At 42.1% G+C, this 19,254-nt stretch overlaps 1 long non-coding RNA gene across 3 annotated transcripts; it reads left to right on the top strand.

The window, feature by feature from the left end:
• Positions 1-11,978: 11,978 nt before the first annotated feature.
• Positions 11,979-17,678, top strand: LOC143478243 (uncharacterized). 3 transcript variants are annotated; one of them, XR_013121716.1, is made up of 5 exons: positions 11,979-12,258; positions 13,514-13,591; positions 14,792-14,902; positions 15,593-15,722; positions 16,385-17,678. It is a non-coding gene; the product is annotated as an uncharacterized LOC143478243 (long non-coding RNA). The 3 variants fall into 3 exon arrangements; XR_013121718.1 differs by lacking the exon at positions 14,792-14,902 and having other exon boundaries at positions 11,979-12,154; XR_013121717.1 differs by lacking the exon at positions 14,792-14,902.
• The last annotated feature ends 1,576 nt before the right edge of the window (positions 17,679-19,254 follow it).

The raw sequence follows: 19,254 nt of genomic DNA, 5'->3' as shown, positions 1-19,254 counted from the left end.
GAATGAGAATGAGAATGAAAACTGGTCATTACATACCAGCAGTGTAGCTACCAGAGCGTCTGCTGTTCGTTAATGTCACTGGGATTGGCTAACGAGGGATGTGAGCCTTCTACCTCCTGGGGAGAGTCGAAGAGACTCACAGGGCCTGACACGCCAACTCGTAGCTGGACACAGCAGTGGCTTTCAGTGATCTTTGAATCGCATTGAAGGCCATCCTCTGCTTGGTGGTAGCCGCCCTGTAATCTCTGTAGAAACACGGCCCGGAGCCCGAGTAGATAACAGGGTCATGATCCCAGCTTGCCATCAGCAGAAGCTGTCAGGCCTGTTGCTGCAGGAACTTGAAAATGAACACTCATGGTATCTTTCGACCCTCTGTCGATTTCCTGAAAATACAATGGACTCACTCGATCTTCCTTGCTTTGTCAACCAGCGAGGGGCAGCAGTCTTTAATTGCCTTCTGAATGTATCCCAAAGGATTATCACCTTTGGCTCCCCCTGGTGGTTGAAGTGGCTTCATGGGGAATGAGCCCCAATGTCTGCTAGCTTACTCCTACAAGGAGTGGGGATACGTCTCCTGTCTTGATCTACACAAGATTATTACAGACAAATTTAAAAGATCAGGACTATCATTTTTAAATTAATTTGAATTGTCATGCTGTTTTCCATAAAAATCTATTCTTGCTATGAAAAAAGCTATTATTGTTAAGAAATTAAACCTAAAACCAGTTAAACCCCACAAGTTGATCTCGGTGGAATAACATAGCAATCAATTAGCAAGTATCTGCAGTGCCATGGGTCTGATCTCCCAGTCCAGTTCTCTCTTACTTGTCTTTGTGACTAAATCTCTTTTAAAAAGCCCTCAGCACATTTTTAGAAACAGAAACAACCACCAGGCTGTGAATATCATCTGTTGCCATGACAGTCTCTACTGAGCGACGCTTATGGGAATAATCATAACCATTTCATGCCAGATTCAGTGAATAAATGTAGAAAGATCATAAAGGATCACCACACACCCTGATACACATGGGCCTATTCGCACAGCCACACACACACACACACACACACACGCACACACACACACACACACACACACACACATACACACATACACACACACACACACACACACGCACAGCCACACACACACACATGCACACGCACACACACACACACACACACACACACACACACACACACACACACACACACACACACACACACACACACACACACACACACACACAAGAAGGAGAGGGACACAGAGAATAGCCCATTTCCTGCAGAGTTCACAGACGCCAGCTCAGACTGAAAATTGTGAACAATTCATTGTGGACCTCCAGCTATTCTTATAAGCTCAGCTGCTGCAGATCAACTAAACACTGACATAACATTTTGGTCACGTATTTCGCAGTGAGCGGAAAGCACGCCTAAAAGAACAACCCATGTGGAGTCCATCAGGGAGCCTTTGCCGATATCTTTGAGGTGACTTCAGCAAGGCTGCAAAGCACCGTGAGAACACCAAACTCCAACATGCGGACAGCCTAAACGCCATTCAGAACGGACCATCCCGTGAATAGACAAATTCAGCCTGTTCCACACAGAATGCAGCACAGGTCACTCTATATTCTCATGGCGCACGAGTGGGACACACAGCTGGGGAGCAGAAAGTCTGGAGGGTTATAGAAGATCCCCAGTTAGAACCCTAGAAAGTGACAGTGACAAATGCACTAGCATATCAGTGGCACTATGAACAAGGTCTGGAAACATTCTGTGGGCTTTGTCAGTCTCCGCGTGATGTTTTATTTCAGCAGTACTTCAGCCCAGGGGTGGAGTAAACACTCATATTCAAGATCCCAGAAGATGTAGTGCGTTTCTGATTTGTTTTCTAAAAAGCAGTACTTTAGCTACATAAACAAACAAACAAACAAAAACGTCCTGTACGACAATCAAATCAATAGGACATTTTTGGAGGTTTTAACGTTAAGCACATTAGTTTGTGTGGATTTCAAAGGTGGACAAATGCTTTGAATAATGGATGCATTTGGATTTGTGTGTGTGTGTGTGTGCGTGCGCATGTGTATATACATGTGTATCTGTTTTGGAGTCTTTGGGAGCTGTTATTAAGTCTGGTTATTCATCCAGGAGAGGAGGAGTACTTACTAAATCTTTTGGGGGATGCTGGCAGCTCTCTCTCTCTCTCTCTCTCTCTCTCTCTCTCTCTCTCTCTCTCACACAGACACAGACACACACACACACACACACACACACACACACACACACACACATACACACACACACACAATCCCATGCCCCCATATCACACATAATGTACTTAATATCTTAGATACTTAATATAATGTACTTAATAGCATATCCATTCATGGTCACTGGTCTTTTTTTCACTAATACACACTTGAGATCAGATTAGAATATTAGTGTCCCACTGCAGAACTAACATTTATTCCCACCATTAAGACACCATTGTTTAAAGACCTTTCGGTTTTGGAATGATACTGAAACTATACTGGAACACCGAATCATATTGAAAGAATACAAAATAATAAAAATAGATGTAACTACTTGGAGACCCAAAGACAAATAAACAAACAATGAGGAAAGAAAATAAACCTACAAACATATATATGCTCCTCCATGGCTTGCTAAATAACAGTGGGACTTGTGCAAAATGTCAGGCTCTGAGGAACTGCCTACAGGCTCGATGAAAATTTGGGCTTGATCGTTGGAACAGGATATTTTTAATGTTTCATTCTGCCTTCAAGCTAGATAAAATACATTCCCCAATGCACTACGATTCCCAGACACATACACAAAGGTGTTCTTGTGACATTAAGTGTAACCAAATTAACCAAGCTATGCTGTCATGCTAGAACTAACACTTTTTTTTAAGGGGGAGGATTTAATTATGAGATAGAACACAGGCTAATGTTATGTGGATGTGAACATGTGTAGGTTGACTTTGTTTAAATGAACTCTATAGGCTACTTGAAGATTCTTGTCTTGAAAAGATGAATTTATATTTCATTCTGCTTATGGTCCAAGAGTAAAGAATGTCTGGTGTACTCATATCTACATAATATTTAGAAATCTGGAGTTCAGTTTGGGGAGGTTTTCGAGAAGCAGTTGTGATTATCAGCCTTTTCTCCTTATGAGTAAAACTCCCGAAGTATGAGGTCATTTCCTGCTCATGCTTAAGCTCAAATACAAAAATAAATGAACTTTAAAGAGTAAGTTATCTGTTGTCATGGAAATTGTTGCAGCCTGGCTGGTACCCGATCAGCACTGACAAACCTATCCACCAATCACAGCGCACATTGCATAATCATGTCCACCTTTCCCTCATTGATCTTCACTCTATTTAATTCCCTCAGCTGCCTAAGTTCAGTGCTTGCATTGATGAGTCCTTTCTGGTCAAAGGCTTTGCTATGCCGTCTTCTCTGATGGTTTCTTTTGCCTTTGTTTACTCTTTACAAATGCTTTTTGAGTTTCTTACTGTTGTGTCTTTAGGTTTCGGTGTTCATGCACGTGAATCCTCAGTTTCATGGGCTGTGTTGGTCTCACATACCTCATGTGTCCCTGGTGACATTATCCACTGTTCCCATGGCTTGCAGAAGCCGGTGGCTATGACAAGACCATCAAAGACCACCGAACTTGTGGTCTCCATAAAAGACCACCAAAAATACATATAATTACATATGTTACATTATGTTACATATAATTACATATTATACATATTTTTCTCCTTTCTCCATTCATTTCTCTCTAGTATTATATACTTGCTGTAGAGAGAGAGAGATACAGCATCTCCTCTGTTCTGAACACAGGGAACTAATATTAAAGAATCTTTAAATAAAGAAATATTTGAAAGACCACAAATACCATCAAAGGCCATCAAGGACCACCAAAGACCACCAAAGACAATCAAAGACCACGAAAAACCATCAAAGGCCATCAAAGACCACCAGAGACCACTAAAAACGATCAAAGACCTCCAAAAACCATCAAAGACCATCAAAAAACATCAAAGGCCATCAAGGACCATCAAAGACCACCAAAGACCACCAAAGACCATCAAAGACCACCAAAAACCATCAAAGGCCATCAAGCACCAAAAAAGACCACCAAAATCCATCAAACACCACCAAAGACCACCAAAGACCATCAAAGATCACCAAAGACACAATTCAGGACCCCTCACCTTGCATTTGTCTTCATGCGTCTGAGATTGTCTCTGTTATTACTTTGCTGTGATACTTGCTCTCCTATGTTAGATGGCATTATCTAGGGTTACTCCCTTTACTAGACTGGACTGTGCTTTGAGTACCTTTGCTAGACATTCCTGTGAGTGAATATATCAGTAGGTTTTGTTTGTTCGCGATTTGCCCGTCACAGCAGGTGTAGGATTGGATGCTTTTTACTTTGTTGATTTGGGCTTTGCTGTTTTGTGACTAAGCCAGAGAGATGTGTTTGTGTGTTTGTGTGTGTGTGTGTGTGTGTGTGTGTGTGTGTGTGTGTGTGTGTGTGTGTGTGTGTGTTTGGCGTAGGGACGTTAGACACTCCTTCGATAATGCCTTGTGCGTTTTTACTTCTTTGTTTTGTTCCAAGCCTGGGCCATGATAAAGTCTGTCTGTATGTCCTTTTCTGTTATTCATATCAAATTCATCAAATTCATATCAAATTCATCCTGTTATTAACCTCCATGCCATTTGCGGTTCTACTTTCCTGGCTTCTGTCATCCTCCTCATATTTACTTGATCCTTCCATGTATACAGTTCACACTCTTCCTGTTACAGGCTCAACTTAGACTGGGTCGTAACACTGTCTTACACCTCACTCCTGTTTCATGATGTCACAACAATAATCTGTGATGTAATTATTGTAATTGTAAGTGGTATGAACACATTTTTTTCATTTAAAACACAGCGAACATGTGTTTGTCACAGGCTAAGGTTAAGCCAATGGGGAAAAGGTCTGAATCACAAGGTTCACTGTCTTGCTGACTTCAACTGCATTTTGGCTGTAGATGTCAGTCAGTGTCAAGCAGGCGGCCCTCATTAGCATAGCACAGGTAACACTTTCTAGCTCACTTTCCCTCCAGCACTAATTCAGAGTGCTCGGTGCCTCGTCTGACTAAATACTGTTAGGAAAATGAGTCAGCCATTTAGAAGATGGCCTTGCACAGAGATGTGCTGCATGACTCCACAATAATGGACTGTAATTTCATTTATGATGTAGAGTTACTTTCATCTAGGCTCACAGACTGAATATAACTCATTTTAAAATGGCCATTGTGACAGCTTTTAAAATTATAGTAAGAATAATAACAATAACAGAAATAATTACTGCTTATGTTTCAGTGTTAGACTTGCTTTTTGAGAAGGTGCACTGCATAAAAGTCCATTCCAAAACTGCTGAAGGAATAGATGCACACGTCACCATGGATGCACACGTCACCATGGATGCACACGTCACCGTGGATGCACACGTCACCGTGGATGCACACGTCAACGTGGATGCACACGTCAACGTGGATGCACACGTCAACGTGGATGCACACGTCACCGTGGATGTACACGTCACCGTGGATGCACACGCCACCGTGGATGCACATCACCATAAATGCACACCACATGTGGTTTTCTTTGAGTAATTTTATTGGCTTTTAAGCAAAGTGATCATGCCGATCTCATGGCTTTGATATTTCAAGAATGAAGAAATGAACAGTTGGAGCAATACCAAAAATGTCCAGTTTACTGCTCAAAGAAATTCTCAACAAATCTAACAGAGGTTGGCACAAGATGGTCTCATTTTAGTCCCCATACTGACTCCTCTCATTTGTGAGTAGTACTTGGAGTCAAAAGTGAAGCAGTTCAGAATCAACACTATTTGTATTTAAACAACACTAGCGAGAATGATCTACAATAAGATTGTGTGCAGAACCAGAATCAGCTGAAATGGCATGATTAATACTGGCCTGAACAGAAGACTGTATCTGTGGAGTGAGGTCTGAGTTGTTCTGCCTATAAACAGTGGTGACAGAAAGCTGGTTCATTGCTTCCTTCTTTAAAAGGTCAACAATAGCTCCACCTTTATCAGCAGGTTTTATAACAATGTCACTCCTTTTGTTTACATTTTTAAGGTATGTACATATATATGACGGTAGGCCAGTCTCCGAGCACAGGGGAGACGCCCGCACTGTGACACGTCACACATCACTTCCCCGTTCTCAGTCACCTACGTATTGACATGCCCCTCCTTTATTTTGAAAACCTCTTGCACGTTACCCTTCTGCATTAGACCAGGGGCTCATCTTCTGTTTCCTAAATGTATCAATGACTGCTTGAGAAAGCTGTTCTACTTTGATACTTGAAGAAAAAAAACATGCTCAAAAAATGTACTCGTGTTCAACGGTTTATTCAGTAAAACATGAAAATAGTACTGTAAGCCTACATACTTTAAGAAGGCATATTCAGTCAAACATGAATTTGTAAGCCTACATACATTACATTAAAAGGGGTTGATAACATGTTTATTCAGCTAAACATGGGATTTGAAATGTAAGCCAACATTTAGTACATTTAACCTGTTTTCGGCGGCGGAGACTCTTCCCCTGGGCTGCATCAGTGCTTGACCCAGCATCAGCAGCATTAGCAAACGGGTGCTTTGTGTTTAAATGGTACTTCAGACTGGTAGAACTCCTACAATGAACTAATTCCGCGTTGCATAAGGTGCAAACAACTTTAGTCTTGTCAATGTCTCCATTAGGAAGCTTCTTAAAAATGAATTTTCCATGAAGCAAACCTGGCGGCTCCGTGGCAACATCCATGTAAGCACATGTGCGATTTGTTGTTGTAATTCACAGGTTTGAAAACTCGTTCTCGCTCCCTACTGTGCAATTTGGTTAGGAATAACTCGAGCTAAACTATCAAGGTGAAAGTCATCATAGTTTGCTTACCTATTTTGACCCAGCTCCCAACCCAACTTTAAGAATAGATTAATGGTGATATTTTTTATATCGCCCGATAAGAGTATCACATTATCGAACCCTGTTAACGCCGATAACGGCCCACCACTATATATATACACTCAACATAAATATAAACACAACACTTTTGGTTTACACAAAAGGCCTTTTTCAATCAAATTTTGTTCACAATTGGGTCTAAATCTATGTCAAGATGCTGATTAGACACAATAATTATTACACAGGTGTACCTTAGGCTACATATACACTCCGGCCACTTATTAGGTTCACCTGTCCAACTGCTCATTAACGCAAATGTGAATCAGCCAATCACTCAGTTCATTTAGGCATGTAGACATGGCCAAGACGATCTGCTGCAGTTCAAACCGAGCATCAGAATGGGGAAGAAAGGTGATTTAAGTGACGTTGAACATGGCATGGTTGTTGGTGCCGGACAGGCTGGTCTGGATATTTCAGAAACTGATCTACTGGGATTTTCACACACAACCATCTCAAGGGTTTACAGAGAATGGTCCGAAAAAGAGAAAATATCCAGTGAGTGGCAGTTCTGTGGGCGCAAATGCCTTGTTGATGCCAGAGGTCAGAGCAGAATGGCCAGACTGGTTTGAGCTGATAGAATGGCGACAGTACCTCAAATACAACCGAGGCGTACAGAAGAGCATCTATGAATACACATCAAACCTTGAGGCGGACGGGCTACAGCAGCAGAGGAACTCACTGGGTGCCCAAGAATTTCAATGTTATTTGACTCAAATGACTCAAGCTACAAGGTCAGGGGCCTGTCTTTAGTGTAACACCATGTCTTTAGTGTAACACCGTGTCTTTAGTGTAATGCCAAGGGTGCAGAGCAATCAGGCACAAACACAAAGAAGAGCGAGATTCAAAATCATCATTTACATGGTACAGGGTCAGTTTACCTATGTATAACACACTGAGAGACATGATGAATAATGAACACAGAATAAACTAAATACTTAGACTGACATGCACACAAACCACAGGGCTGTATATAAAACAAAGACCAGCAAATAATACAACAAAATATATAGAATACGCAAGATAATGAGGACTAAACCAGACACAAGTGATAACACCTGTGGTGGAGTAACAAATGAACTGGCGTGACAACTGAAATGACACATGCAACATGAAAACATCATGACTGACAGGTGGGGGCGGGACCAGACATGACATTTTGCCTTGTGCTGTCAATTTTCAATTAACCTACCATCACTTCTTATACAGTAGCCTGAGCGCTACAGTGTATCAAACAAATGATCCAACCCTGAACCAGTTGTGCAGCAGTTTATGTAGCAGGAACAGTTCATTCACCTCACTTCCTGAAGAGCTTTCACTTCCCTGATTGGCAAGAGTTCTTTACTCCCATATGCAGATGGCTGTGGGGATTTGTCTTTCTCCATTACAGCCTAATCTATATACCTTTTAATCTATATAAAGTCTATAAGTTCTATTAATTGGTGTCCTGTGGGAAATGGAAGTTGATTCAAGGGTTCTAATGCATCTTGTGATACTAATAAAAGTTCTAACAATCTTTATTTAGGCAGTACCTTCCAGTTTGAGTCTCTAGTGCTTTATATATAAAAATAATCTTTCTGAAATCTAAAATTAAAATCCAGAAAGCCATAGCATACTACAGTATGTATAGACCATACTAAACAAATACGCTGGGTTTAACAGCATACTTAGAGAGCATAACTGTGAAAATTTGTCCAGACATTAGGAGGACATTAGGAGTCTTCTTTGAGCATGGAAAATAACTGAGTGTCGATTAACACTTTGGATTATTACACATCTTGGAATGGGTTCTGTTCTTCCTACATGATAATGATGCTGAAGTGATTAATTGAGTTAGTTTACTGACAATCATTTGATCTGATGCCTTTTAGACACATTGTAAGGTGGAACTTTGTATCCCACAGGACTAACCAGTCAAGATGAATCAAGATCAGGACTTACCAGTGATGATGAATCAAGATCAGGACTAACCAGTGAAGATGAATCAAGATCTGTGGAGCACGGGACACATATGGGCTGGACAGCCAGCATGTAGAACTTTTCTTTGGTCAGTGTGACCAGGTTGAATGGCATAGACAAAGCTCTCTACCACATTATTACAATTTCACGGCATGCCCTCTCTATAATGTGCTAGGAACAGGGTGTTATACCAGTATTAGCAAAAAGAAATTCTTAGGGGTCTTCAGTCCAAAGAAATAAAACCATTGCAGTCTCTACAAACTGTCCATGAGATCAGGATGTAAAATGTGTCCCTTGCGAGAGCAACTCCTATAATATACAGAGTTCAGCCTACAGTCAGAGAACATCTCAGAACAGATCAGTGGGTGCCTCTCATTGTACCCCATCCCTCCAATACATAATGTTGTTTTATGGAAATGGAGCAACAGAGCAGATCATCTTGTAACCTCCTCACATCACATCTTCATTCTCCATCACAGCCACTAATCTAAAATTGAAAATCTTGCCTGTCGGTTGAACTGTTTTTATCCTCTTCCAGTACATTTCTGAAGATGACTTTCAGAACACATGCCACTGCCTTGCAGTGCTGCATCTTACATTGCCTGGTAAGATCTTATCAGGAACAGTTGGTGAGCTTTTCAAAGGAAACCCATTATTGCTCTTCCTCCAAGAACGATAAAGTTCTCGTATTGTCGATAAGGGCTGGGGAATTTCAACCGAATGATAATACGTTTCATTGCATAGGAGATTTAGACACTTGCCTCCTTTTGCAATGGTCACTGGTCCCAGGAAATTCTGATCTGCCCCACTCAAGACTTAAATGACAAAATCTAAAAGACAAAATCTAAAGTTCTGATTAAATTTTTTCCCCCAGTAATTGAGCACGAAAGACATTAAGAAATTACTGCAAGCCTGCTAAGTCAATTTCAATGGTCGATAACATATTTACTTTTTATCTTTTTAATTTTGTTTGCTACAACAAACAATATACTATGTTCTTTGTATAACAAATTATAGGTCTTAATCATACTCATGCTCTCATACTCATTTTAGATCCTTCACTCCAGAGATTGTCACAGATTATCTCATGGGTCTCTCAGAGTTCCGGCCTCTGCCTATTCTGTGATAAAGCGCTGCCACTTTCTTCCCAGATCAGGGTCCAGGGATGAGTTCAGTCTGGAGTAGTTCAGGGCATGGTGAACCCCTATCCAGGCATTGGGGTAGGGGTGTGGGGGGGGATCGAGATGGTAGGTATTGCGAGCAGGTCTACTCCAACACTCCACACATCATTTATTTCCTCTCTGAAAGAAAAAGCACACGTGGCAGCACAACGGGCGACTGGGATTTGTGAAATGTCAAGCTCGCGTCCGTCCGCTGGAACGGTTAAGGAGAGAGACAGCTGGTGAGAGAACCGTGCCTGTGTGCGCTTTTCAGAGGTGCGGGGAGGGACCCCACCGTGAGGAGCTAATGGGCAAACAGGCCCCCATGTCACAAACAACACCACTAGCTAACCAGTCAAGCATGATGTGACCATTTAAAACAAATGCTCAATGAGGTCCTTTAACCCTAGGTCGTTTATCATCCGTTTTTAATGTGAGACAAGCACTGTGTGGCAAACATGGCTGATACTAATGCAATGTAATGTAATACAAAGCCGCTTTCACTTCTAAAAGGTCTCTGCATGCATGGGTGGGGTCACTGGCTCTCTGAGAGTGAGCCGCACACAGTTGAATGCGCCGTTTCCTCTTTCTCTCCACACCTCTTAATTGTCATGTGGAGGTTTTTAAATGAAACAAATTTCTTCATATAAAATTCAATTTAAACTCATGAGCCACACCTTTAAGATGAATGTAAGACAAAACTTTTTCTTTAGTGCAGAACAACGAACAACTTTCATTATCTACAGCAGTCATGACTCTAATTGGCAATAATTGCCAAATGTAAACAAAATTGTATAATATTTGGCATATAAAAGTAAAAGATGGATTAGAAATGCTATGTCTGCATTGGGTGTATTTAGAGTAAAAATGGTTTCCTATGACATACTAACATGAATATATGACCTTGATTCTCTCCTAATGATTTTTCTATTTAACTTCCCCTAAATTACAAAGTTACTCATTTGCTCTCTAGTTAGAAAAAAAGTTTTTTTTTTCGTTTGGTGATCTGACCACTTCATAAAATAAAATAGGAATGTTAGTATTAAAATCTGCCATGTGTGTGTGTGGTTCATATAGGCAACTGTGTGTACTAGGCCTACATATTCCGTAGTGTCCATTCTTTAGAAGCGTAGAAGCGTGACATGTCCAGGCGCATGCAAAGTAAAAAACAACGGTTTATTTAAGTGGAAAAACGTAACAAAAAATGCGTAGCATGTGAGTTTCTAGAAGCTTTGCAACGATGTCTTAGTTTTTAGCTTTCAGGACTATGAATGCAAAGTATTCACTTGCAGGGGAGGAGGAGGAGACCTAAGAAACAGTTAACTGAGACCGGGGAAGTGAAATGTTGTTGTGATTATTGCGCATGGAATGAAAGGTGCTGGCCTGTGTATAGGCCGGGATAAACTTCATGTGCTCACATAATGTGTATTTAGACTGCTGCAAAATGTATTCACATAATAATAAAACACGGCACTCTTGAAAAGACGGAGACTTTTGAATTTGGACGGAGTCCAGAATGGATTTAGACTGATACTATAAGACAACGTGAGTGAAGGGTCTGTTAACTGAAAAGAAAATCTTAACATGATTGCTAAACAAATTGTTTTATTTGTCTAACAGGTGTACATATTTTCAGTCCTACTGGTGTTGCTGGCCCAGTCGCCAGTTTGAAGTGCCACACTGGAAACTTTTAATTTGCCGCCGGAGAACTCGAGAACAGCTGGTGAGAAAAAGCGTCTCCGCGGTTTCATTGTGACGCGCTGACAGCGACCCTTCACGCGGCAGCGGCTGAGTGGCAGGCGTGGCAGCGGGTGAGAACCACGCGCGCTCTGCTGCCACTCAAAGCGCCGCATCACGCCGCCCCATTAGTCCAGAGCGACGGTGCTAGTGCACCCCAGAGGAGGCACGACTGCAGGCTACGCTGGGCAACGTGACAAAACTACCGAAACAGGATCCTCTGTCTCTTTGGAACTGGAGCGAGGCAACCTAGAAGGTGTGCGCGCTGAAAGTACTACCTGTTGGATCAAGTGTGCGAAAATAACAGACCGTGCCACTGTAAACCGTGTTGTACGAGTTTTATGGAAACTGTGTTAGCATGTAAGTGACCATTAATAGTGATAAGGGTATTTTTGTAAATCAGGTGAAGCTAATCTGAGATATTGAATCACATATATATTATGGGTGTGATTTGCATCCTGATACTGTACTTTAGGATCAGATTAATGCCACTAGCACTAGCAACTCTGGAACTCATGGCAAACAAGCCAACCAAGCGACAGACAGACAACAGGCCAACAGACAATATAGCAATGCTGTTTAGAAACAAACACCTAAGGCAATACAATGGAATAAGGGCCAGTAATAACAGTGACAAGAGTCAAACGGTGTAACAGCGGTTGTCAAATTAATGGATGAAGGATGTAATGTGTAGCAACAGTGGATTTGATGTCGTCTTTGGTCAGATGCTCTAGTGTTTTGGGGTGGGGAGGGAGGCTCATAGCTGGGTGAGTGGCTAGGATGGACCTGTGAGGAATACTGAGGTTCAGGGCGTACTCACACTAGGCTCTGCGATCCGGGCCCGGGCACGGTTGCCTGCCGAAGCACGGTTCGTTTGGCTAGTGTGAGCGCTCCAACCGTGCCCGGGCCCGGATCAGTTAACCGTGCTCGGGCCCGCTTTGAAGAGGTGGGCCAGGGCACGATTCATGTGGACTCGGGCACGGTTCGCTTCTAGTGTGAGCGCTATCCGTGCCCGGGCCCGCTTGGTGCCTCGTCTGATTGGTTCATTTCGCTGGAACTCAAACATGACATCAGTGATGCGACGCTCACGTTAAACAGTCATAGCGGCAAAGCGATTAGCAGACAATTGTTGTGTTAAATGATCGATAAATCTGTGTTTGCACCGTGTTTCTGCACTTCCAAAACGACTCCAAAAATACAATAAAATGAGAATCGTGAACTCTATAGTGTTGTGCGAGCGCGCTTTTTTTCCAAATAAAGCGGCGTTGTGATGACGTAAGCGTGCTCGGGCCGGGTTGCTGAAGCGAGTGTGAGTGCAGGCCAGAGGGGGAGTGGGGAGGGGGGATAACCGGGCCCCAGCACGGATCCAGCAAACCGTGCCTAGTGTGAGTACGCCCTAAGACTCAGTGATGATTGCATTATTTATTGACCATAACTGAGAGAACCGTAGTGGTACAATTCAGCGTTGGCGGGGACTGTCTCGGCCTGTCAGTCATGTTGGACGGAGAGACATACCAAACAGGAAGAGAGAAGGTGTGAAAACGTACAGAACAGAACCAAAACTCAGACGGAGAGACGCTGCAGAACTTCAGAACTTTTTAATATTCCACAACAGATGTTCAACGTGGGCTTTATTGGTCCGAGCACAAGCAGCAGACCATGGTGCTCCTGACCTTGAGAGATGAAGAACTTGGTGAGTCGACTGGCCCCAGGCGAAAATGAAAGTGAAACCATCATCCTACCCCATGCTCACTCTCTCTCTCTCTCTCTCTCTCTCTCTCTCTCTCTCTCTCTCTCTCTCACTTGACTCTGTTCCATTAGCTCTGCTGGTGGGGAATAGATGTAACAAACAATGCTCTGCGTGCTGAAGAGAGTTGGGCTGTGTCTTTGTTTTCTTCATATTTACATTTGTAAATGGCAAAAGAGGAAGAGTTGTGTTGGAGGTTGGGGTGTTTTCTTCAGATTAAGGAGTTGGACTTAGAGATTCACCACGAAAATATTGTATCTTACATCATGCTTAAATCCAACGTGGCGCTGCAGTGTTTTTATAATCCTTGTCATCTCGTGTTGGTATAGTTGAGAGACTGGACAGTCTGGCAGGTTTGCGTGTGTGTACAGATGAACAGAAACATGCAACACACTGCTTTCATTCGGTTGGTAATCTATTGCACCTTCTAATCCTTGCTCAAACTGGTTTAAAAAAACAGACCGGCTGGGTGACTAGGTCATAAAAAACAACAAAGCAAAACTGGGATATTCCCGGTAATGTCACCATGTTTTGTATTAGATTTTTTTATTGTCTTTATTTATCCATGCCTTTACGAATAGTTGGGATGCACTGTGGCAGTTTCAAGTAGATCATCCAAAAATCAAACATGATAATGAGGCTGTGTGTGTTATTAAAGCTACTGTATACAAAACATGGTCAGAATAAATGTAAAATACATGCTTGAGTTTCTCATTCCAACACGCACGGAGTAGTGGAACAGGCCCAGATTTGTTATAAGAAAACATGCTTTCTGTTCTTTTACATTCTTTACCACAGTATCCATATAACGCCACATATTGTTGGAGGAGATTGTGTTGCTGGGTTTGTGGTTTATTAGAATTTCTGAAAGTAATTTTGCTCTGTGCCCTGTGGAAGCCTGAGTGTGGAATGTGGAGTTGTCCTTTAAGTGCAGGGCTCCCCACTAATCCGTTATACACCGGAGCATCACGCTGCTTTATAATGCAACACAGACATGTAAATGTAATTCTCAGGGCAAGCAGGCTCCAATCAGAACATTGCCAGATCCTGGCCTGCCCATGGCTCAGTGTACGATAGGTATAGCCTCACATTTAGACTTAGTTATTGGAAACGCAGTGTGCTTAATTGGCAATCTTGCCCACAAAGGTCCAGAGTGCAGCTGGTTTTCATCCCAAGCAAGTCTGGAGAACAACTAATCACACCACAGCCGCTGTGTGTTTGAAGACTGTGATGGACTGATTGAACGAGCAGAATCAGGTGTGCTCCTTCTTGGGTGGAATTAAAAGTTGTGACCATGCGGGCACTTGTAGATAAGACCGAGCGCTGCTCTAAACCATCTGTTGCCACGGACATGTTGCCGCTCTCCAACTCGCCATCAGTGGTCAGATTGTGACCGCTGGACAACTGTTGGCTGGTTATTTTTGGGTGGGAAACAACTCTTAACCCAGAAGTGACAATGACAGTTCTAAAAATCTCCAGCAACACCACAGAGCCTGATACACTCATACCGGCCCAACACCCACTACCATGACACCACCATGTCCGTTTCCCTGCTGTGTTGAGAATGGTCTGCCACACAAATAATAATTGGTCAACAGTGGTCCCGTGGTTATAAACCGACCAGAGATTAACAGGGTGGAGGATGCATGATGCTTCGTGACAGGTGGAATACCATCAGTCCCTGCACATGTATTAATATGTTAGATTAATTTAGTACGTGTTCCTAAAATAAAACAGGGCTTGTTATTATGAAGGTTGTAACTCTGAATGTCAATATGACTTTTAATCCTGAGATTTGTGTTAATCAGTGTCTTGCCCCCATTGCATTATAGTAGTTGTATTGTCACAGTAGCAGATACCTCTTCTGCCTCGGTTTGTCTTTCTGACTCGAAAGAGCTGGATGGCCCATTCTCATCCCGCCCATCACACCCCCATGTGTCTCCACAGACGGGAACAAGCTTCCGGCCAACCATGGCTCACGCATCGACAGCTTCCTGACGCGGGCATGTCTGCCTCTGGAAACACGTAGCACTTGTGTGCGATTTGAAACAATACGCAAGGAGACTCACTAAATAAGGTGGGCACATTCTTCCTCGTCGTTAGGCGAATAGATAATGCCTTGTTTATATATAGAGTGTTTGTTTGTATTCTTTTGTGCCATTATCAGCCTGTAATGAAATAGATATCTCTGTCAGAGGTGGACCAAAGCGTGACTCATCTTCTTGAAGCGACTACAAAGCTGTAAATAATTGCGGAGAGGGTTACAGCTGGGTGGGGGGCATGGGGGTTTGTGACTGATAAAAGCCTTTGTGCTAATAGCAGCTCAGCCTGTTGTGTGGGTGTTTGGGGGTGTTTGGGGGGCGTTCGGGGGGTGTTGGGCACGTGACGCACAGCCTGCGGTGGGTGGACTTTAATTAGAATACAATAAGGCCACAGTGACGGCTTAAGGTTAAACTGGGGGTAATTGAAATATCTAGAGATATGGCTTTCAATTCTCTACAATGAGAATGGGGAGCTACAGTGGAGATGCGGGTTAGAAAGGGAAGATTAGAGGTGGAGGGTATGCGTGTGTATTTGTGTGTGTGTGTGTGTGTGTGTGTTTAGCAACAGGACAAATGGTGCTTTTCAAGCACTGCCAGAGAATTATAAAGGCTATGGATTACTATCATTGGGAATTAATGTGTGTGTGTGTGTGTGTGTGTGTGTGTGTGTGTGTGTGTGTGTGTGTGTGTGTGGGAGGATGGGGAATATCTGAGAAGAAGGGATGGGAGCAGAGGAAGAAGCGAGAATAGCAGAAGAAACGACAGCACAAGAAAGTCTGATTCAAGATCTAAGACTCAAAGAAACCAAAATTCAAGGTTTAAAAATTGCTTCCTTTAAAAGCAAGGAGACAGATTCTCCTCCTGCTGATCCCTACACACACACCTGCTATTATTTACCACATTCAATCATTTTGTAATTACAACACTTAAGCTCCTCAGTTGGATTAACGTGACTACAGAATGCAGAGATGGCATCCAATTGCTATAATTTCCTGCTGACAGCTCACACTTGATTACTATACAGCAACAGGAAGGATATGTAGTGAGATCAGTCTCAGGGGCATAAATATGAAAGAGAAGAGATGATAGCAAATTTGAGAACAAAACCCCACCTAATTGCATCTGCTAACATGAAATAAATGTGTCTTAAAATGCAGATTCTATGCAATCCATTGTAGCATATGTATTTAATGTATTATTTCCATATTATTTTCTGCCATTTGTAATAAATAAAACATTGGCAGAAAGAGCAAGATGGATTGGAGTTTACTGTGTTTCCTATTCCGTTCCCAGCAGACACAAAGGAGACAGCAAAATGCCCACATGAGGAATTCATAACGAGCTGAGCATTAATGATTTAACAAGGCCCTGATTAGTCTTAACATATGCAAAAAAAAAAGAAAAAAAGAAACACCCTCGGTTTCAACCAAGGTGGAAAATTGAGAGTCTCGAGGAGCCGTGACTCTACGCCTATGAACGATGCTGGGTTTGTGTCTGTGCCAGTTCTGGCAACGTTTTCGTTTGGCTTGTGTTTTCCCTGCTCCAACATGCCTGATCTCACTCTTCAGATATCTGCCAGGCCGCTTGGAGACTAAGACAGGTGCATTAGAGCAGGAAAAGCCCAAACATCCACGCCTGAGCTATGCAGCTTTAAAGCTGGCAGCCACGACCATAATGAGTCAGCAGTGCTGATTTAGTTTTGTCATCACTGTGATGCAGCATCATTGCGTAACATAATGTTACTGGGGCAACAGACATAGAGAATAACTAACTATCCACTGTTTCAGAACATAATAACTAAACTAAATAACTAAAGGTGTAGAGGTTTGCCAGCACTGCATATTCATAATGCAAACTGACAGCTATTCTGCACCTACAATTGTATTTGACTCTTTTGCAAATCTGCATAGACTGTTCTATGCACAGTTGCCCTTAACTTTAACCTAGCAGTGGCGGATGTGAGGAGGACCTCGGGGGTCAGGGAGTAAAATGTGGAAAGAGAAAATCAAAAATATACCCAATGTATTTAGAGCTTTAAAAATTGCTGCCTCTGCACCACTAAGCACTTGCATGGCAGCGTTTTGCACCAGCTGCAGACAATGACAATTGGCTAACTCCAATTTAATAATCTAACCATGAAGAAATAAAAGCATGAATTACTCTTTTCAAATCATCAAGATAAATAATCTTTTTAGTTCCTGAGATGGAAAAAACTATCACCAACCACTGATGAAATTTGTTTGCTCTGAGAAAACAAACAAAAACAAAATAACCTATGCAAACAAACAAAAAAGCTTTCTAAATTCTTCACATGAATTTTAATAAAGAATGAAAGATGACTCATATTCTGGATAAGAAAGCAGGACACTTGGTGGGAAGCAAATAAGATATCCTCTGACACTTTTTCATTTAGCTGCAAGAATGGTCAGCGATCCAGACTTTAATATCCTTGATAGAGTCATTCAGCTTCTTCAAAGAAAGTGAATCATGAGGTCCCCGTGGAATATTCAACTCGGTATTGTCAGAATAACAATGAAATGCTATGTTCTGCTTCATAATAATTTACCCCAGAGGCAACATATATAGAGAAAATGAAATAGGGCCCAAAATGGGTCCTTGGGGAACCCCACATGTGGCTACAGTGAAAGAAGAAAAGTATTCACCAACTCTAAGCAAAGAGGACCTATTCCTGAGATATGACATAAACTTGTAACAATGCCCGCTGACTGGTATCACACTTTATATGGCAGGGGCTGAGCATGGGGCTTTGGTTATGTTTTTTTCTTTTGTTGAATGTGTCTCTGCTTTGATTTATTCTCATGCCTATGTGTGGTGGTGTGTTTTGCCTCATTTCCCACAGGGGGTCGTTATGTATTATGTTATGTCCTTTATAAGGCCTATGTGTTTTATGACTGTTGGTTGGTCATTGTGTATGAAATGCATAAGTGTGTATTAAAATGACTGTAGTTACATTAATGACTTTGATGACATTGAGTGACTGACGTCACAAATTCATGCAGCCATGGCAATATGATCATCCTAAATGTGTATGCACTGAAAATCAAAGCAGGCTGGGTTTTACTGTAGCTGCTGCCTGTGGGGAAAATCCATCCAAAATAAACAGAACTCTCTTCATTTCATACTTCATTTCGTTTTTTTTCTACCAAAGGCAAAATTTGTTCAAGTAAATGGAACACTGCCGACTGGTTGTAATGCTCTTTTGTCCCAATAGGAAAAAAAAGTATATAGTGATTGTGAGAGAGAGAAAAAATAAACAAGTGTTTACCCCTGTGTGTATGTTTTTTTTAAATCTTTTTAAAAGTAGTAATGGAAAGACAGAGGAATGGCCACATTTTTTAGGTCACCAATGGAAATAGGTAACTGTGTGAACCGACTAACTGTGTGAGCCAATATCCACTGTCCTAATCTCCTTAACAGCAGCTCTGCCAACAGCTTTGGAGCTGGATGCAAAACGGTCTTTCGGCTTTAGGCTGAGGGTCGGCAGTAGTAACAGATGCCCAGAAATGGACTTCTCTCTCTCTCATCTACACACCACTTGCTCCAGGG

The sequence above is a fragment of the Brachyhypopomus gauderio genome, chromosome 16 (assembly GCF_052324685.1).
Source record: "Brachyhypopomus gauderio isolate BG-103 chromosome 16, BGAUD_0.2, whole genome shotgun sequence".
Classification (NCBI taxonomy): Eukaryota; Metazoa; Chordata; class Actinopteri; order Gymnotiformes; family Hypopomidae; genus Brachyhypopomus; species Brachyhypopomus gauderio.
This window is presented reverse-complemented; position numbering and strand designations above follow the sequence as displayed.